Here is a 5,781-nt window from a genome sequence, read left to right as displayed (position 1 = left end):
ATCGAACTGTGATTTTTTTTTGGCATGTTAATCAACAGCTTTATGGGTGGGCCTTGGCCAAAGAAGGTCTGGCTACACAATACTAGGGCGGTTGTAAATGAAAAATAAGTCATATAAACCCACTGTATCTTAAATGAAAGACTACCTTGAAGTAATCACTTTGCTGTAGTTTCTAATAACATTACCTAAGTTTTTTGGTATATAGTTAAAATTCTTTTAGATGTCAGACATCATATGCATTCAGAAAGCGAATTCTATTTCTGTTTTTGTAGAAGACAAGACAACTACTGTATTCTAGTGGGAACTAGATTTAAATTATTTAAATTATATTTTACTCAAATACATTAATCAGCTGATCAGTCAAGATCAGTCTTCAACCAGACTTTAATGAAATGGTACAAGATAAACATTATTAACATTGAAATCCATGAAAGCATGAGGAGATCATATTTGTTATTTAAAAAAAAGATTAAAAGCAACACATTGTTTATGGAAATTATTAGTGTTACACATTAAACGATGATATAATGATTTACCATTCTTAACCCTTTGACACGTACGATCACACCTGTGTGATCAGTCTTGGCTGGTCCCTGGAGCGTACGATCACACCGGTGTGATTAGAACGTTCAGTAAAACACGTGATCAACTGCTAAATTCAAAATTTCAAACTTTAGCTTTCACTGCTTTCCCGCTTTGACTGCCACTGAGCCAGAGACAGACGTGCTCAGCTACAATTATCATCACAACTGTTCAGTGTATTTAAATGTTTATTTTATGTTTCATTCACTTTAAATTACACTACACAATAACATAAATATAGGTTGTTATTGCACACTCATATTTATAACAGTAAAAGAACATTTTAAACATGTAATATTAATATTTATTCAAGTCAAACACATACTTTGTAGATAACAGCTGTTTCACAACGCAAGTGTCAGCGACGCGTGAACAGTGGGTATTTTTTCAGACGTGCGTGCATGTTAATCAATGTTTTGTATTAAAAACAATGGGCGCCGCCATCACTTGTTTACAACACTGATGGAGAGTTGGACTTAGAGCCTGCTGGATTTACAACATGCAAAATCATCCATGTTTCCCGAAATATATGACTGTAACCCCCGCTTCACTGCATCTCACGCGACGCTCCTGCTTGACGCTCACACGCTGCTCCTGGAGTGAATGAGGATCTTCCCCTAAATCTTGAAGCTCTGGACAACTTTGAAGACAAAGAGATGACACCAGTTCCTAATGAGGCAGAAGAGGTAACGTTAAACACATTGTTGTGGAAGGCAACCAACCTTTTTTTATCCTCCTGGCCCAGGCAATTTTAACAACCAGCACTGTGGTGTGCAAAATCCACCAGAATCACCCAGTGAGGTAAATTGTTTTAAATTGTTTCTAACGGAAGATGTCATAGGAGAAATTGTGGAGGAAAAAAACGCTATGCCTCGGACTTGCAAGAGAAGGAAATGAAAGGGAAGCTGGTTAAATGGGTTCCAACATATATCCCTGAAATGTACACATTTTTAGTGTCAGTTCTCTTAATGGATGTGATCAAAAAACCATCACTTCGTGATTACTGGAGCACAGACCCCATGCTCTTGACCCCATTTTTTGGGTCTTTGTTCTCACAGGATCGCTTCCTTCTGCTCCTTCGCTGTCTTCACTTTGCAAACAATGCGACAGCAGTTTCCAATGACCCACTGAAAAAAATCAGACACATATTCACTGCGCTCACCTCCTCTTTTCGTCGCATTTTTGTGCCATACAGGGATCTGTGTGTGGATGAGTCTCTGATGAAGTGGAAAGGCAGGTTGGCATTTCGTCAGTTCATTCCATCCAAACGGCACAGATTTGGGATCAAGTTTTTTGTTTTGTGTGATGTGCTAACTGATTATGTGGAGGACATGATCATTTACACCGGATCCTCCACTGACATCCAACATTACCCAGGACTTGGGATTTCTGGGTCTGTTGTGATGACACTCTTAGCACCTTACTTAAGCAAATGTCATGTTCTATATGTTGACAACTGGTACAGTAGTCCCACACTTTTCCAGCACCTCTTGTCACTTGGCACTGGAGCTTGTGGGACCGTGCGCGGACACAGAAAAGGGATGCCAAAGTTCACCTGCAAGATGAAAAAAGGTGAGGTGGAATTCAAAGAGAATGGGTCACAGTTGGCAGTAAAATGGCATGACAAGAGGGATGTTCATGTCCTTACCACAGGCCATCCAACTGGTATGGCAGCCACAGGCAAGCTGGATCACCTCACTGGGCAACCAATGATGAAGCCAGTCTGTGTGCTGGAGTACAACAAAAAGATGGGTGCAGTTGACAAAGCTGATATGATGACTGGTTTTCATGAATGCACCAGAAAGTCTACCAAGTGGTACAAGAAAGTATTTTTTCATGTACTCGACACGGTTTTACTCAACAGCCACATCGTCTACCGGCAAATTAGTGGTGAGAAATGGATACAAATAAATATAAACAAGATAAAAAGTGCTAACATTTTTAATTAATGTAATTTAAAGTGTTAACAAATTCACAATAATAAACAGACCACACGGTCACATACTATTATTTTCTCCTCACTTCCTATTGATGTGCTCTACTATGAGTAGGAAAGGAAATCACCTCCCTACAATTCAGGACGAACCTGATGAGAGGGCTGCTGGAGGAGTACAGCACATTGCGAGGTCCAACCAAAGGCGGGCGTCCTGCCTTGGACACTCCTCTGCGCCTTAGAGCCAGGCATTTCCCATCTGAAGTCCCTCAGACCACTTCCCAGGGCAGCAAGACCAGGCGGCACTGCAAGGTCTGCCTCTCCAGCACACGCAAGGGCAAGCAGAGACGCCTCACCAAGCACATGTGTGTGCCATGCAACACTCCCTTGTGTGCTGTCCCGTGTTTTGAGGAGTACCACACACTGAAGCATAATTAAGCCTGTAAAAAGTCAGAGTATATTAATTCATGATGATACATTGTTAATTATTATTTATTGTAATCATATTATTAAGTGTGTATAATAGTTTGCTTTAAACAAAACCATTTATTAAAAGTCAGTGTATTTATAGTTTTTTGTTTAATATTTATTGTACATATATTTGTTTTTATATTTGTTTACAAAGCTGATATGATGACTGGTTTTCATGAAGCATTATTAAGCCTGTAAAAAGTCAGAGTAGCCTATATTAATGAATTTATGATAATACTTTATAATTTATTGTAATTATATTATTAAATATAAAAGGTTCCAGTATGTATAATATAGTTTGTTTTAAACAAAAACATTTACCAAAATTCTGAGTATTTTTTACAGATTTTGTGTTTGTTTATGATACTATTTTAATTGTTAGTCATTGTAAATATATTTGTTTTCTGTTTTGTAATAGTAATAATAAACGTTTTTGTTTAATACAAACTATTATACATTTACCTTACATTTTAATAAAACATACATGAAGCCCAAAACATACATTCTTTTTGGGCTATATGCACAGCTGTACTACTTCCTGAACTTTAGCCAACTGATTAATCCAGGTTTGTCGGATTATTGTTGCTGTGATTCCTTATGTCAGGCACACCTGGATTAGTCAGTTTGTCCAATAATGGCAGACAGAAAACAAAGGAGCTAGCTGAAGTTCAGGAAGTAGTGCAGCTGTGCATATGCTATACATATCTCTCACTACCAAAAAAAGTAAAATCTACATGGTATGACATCATCAAATTATATTTCCCTATACAAACATTTGAGCAAGCTGATAAGTGAGGTGTGACCATATATTAATATAATTGTATAGACTATATGGTCACACTTCACTTATTAGCTTGCTCAAATGTTTTGTAGGCTAGGAAAATATCATTTAACAATGTCGTACCATGTAGGTTTACTCTACTTTAACATGGCATCTTTTGATTTGCTTTGCAATTGATGTGCTTTGCAATTGAGAGATATAAAACTCGGTGAGCAATATACTAAAACAAACAAGAAAACTGATTTAACGTCAAATATGTGCTTTGGTATATTCACGTTATGTATAACGTATCAATTCAACTGAACCTCCTGAATGCACGGATTATGGAACATTTTTGCAATAACTTATGCAAAACAGACAAACAAATCGTAATGACATGAACGACCACATTTTTGAGCGGCCCGTTTTACAAGATAATTTTTATGACATAAAATCTTTATTCATATTTATTGCATGCTTGTAAATAATTCTTGATGCTTTAGAATAAAATTAACAACTAAATACTAATACTCACCGATTGTCACGCGGCGTTTCTGGGGGAGATGCACCGATTGTCATGCGGCTGTTCTGGGGGAGATGCAAAGTACCATGTGCAAGCGAAGTTCACAGCAGTGGAGGTGGGGGGCAGCAAACAGAACCATTTCAACCATAGTCGGTACACGCTAACAAATTATTTGAGAGGTTTTGAATAAAAAAATTAAATAAAGCGAAATATTCAAGCTACTCACCTGCAGACGGTTATCCATCGTGTGCGCGCCATTTTGACTGAAATGTCACATGACAAGGTTCAAGCGTCTCCATGGAAATTAAAACGCGACTGATTGCAAAATAATGGTCGCAGAAAAAAAACTCACACCAGACTGCTGGTCTGACTATTTTAGAACTTACGTGCGAAAAGGTTAATTAAAATGTTAAACAAGTATTCCCAGGACTGACAAGACAGCCATCTCCAGGCAGGCAATGCAGTATTCTTCCTCTTCCTCACTTTCCTCATCATTTTCATTTGTACACTTCTTTCTTTTCTTATTTTTCCTTTTCTGCAGAGACCTTTTTCATTACATTTGAGGAAGAGGTTTTGTTCTCCTCTGCTCCTCTGGTGAATTAAATTCTTACTCCATAGTCTCATCCTCATTTTCTTTTGTGTACTTATTTCCTGTTTTTGGCCATTTTCTCCCTTTTTTTTATACCAAAGATCTTTCATTTTACTTTGGACAGGATTTCTTCTCCTGCTCACCCTTAAGGGAATTCCTGACACGTGTGTCTGTAAAAATTCCTGTCATTCTCCTTTTTCTGGTCTTTTTAGTTGTCTTTTGAGGCCCTGCTTTTTGGAATAGCCTCCCCAAGATAAGCAAAAAATCCTCAATAATTTCTAGTTTTACAAATACGAAGAAGATCTGAAGTCCCCATGAAATCTAAATTTATGTTTTTTGGTTGTTAGCATCAAATGGTTATCTATTAGGCAGTGTGCTCCAAAATAGTGAAAATAAAAAAACCTTTAAGAAGATATAAGCATTCAAAGCTTGCAGTTCATCTCTTCCACCAAAACGGCACAACAAATTCTGATGTCACATTATACTACATCTCATCAAATCTTCTGACCAATCAAATGCTCTCTAGAATCTGAAGCGGAAGAGCCAGCTGAGATCAGTCACTTGTTCACAGTGTAGTATTTCCTGTACAGTTAATGGCCACTAGTGCACAGTATAGGTGATGGGGAACGATTCCGATAGTGTAAATATGCTTTTGATTGGTGTGAGGTCTGGTTTCAAATTGTTTCACGTGAACCGTGGCAGTGCAGTCCATGAACACGAATCAATAGATTAAAATTTTGTGACTCATGAAATGCTGTGACACTGGGTTGGATTCATAAAATTTCAACTGCTGGAAGTGTTTCTTTGCCTCTCTCATCAGTCTGCAATAAGAAACAATCAAAATGCAGCACACATAACTCTAGCATGAGAACAGGAAAGGGCAGGCTTACTGTTTCAACATACGTAGAAGAAAGCTTAGAAAC

The sequence above is a fragment of the Carassius auratus genome, unplaced genomic scaffold (assembly GCF_003368295.1).
Source record: "Carassius auratus strain Wakin unplaced genomic scaffold, ASM336829v1 scaf_tig00214720, whole genome shotgun sequence".
In the NCBI taxonomy this organism is placed as follows: domain Eukaryota; kingdom Metazoa; phylum Chordata; class Actinopteri; order Cypriniformes; family Cyprinidae; genus Carassius; species Carassius auratus.
This window is presented reverse-complemented; position numbering follows the sequence as displayed.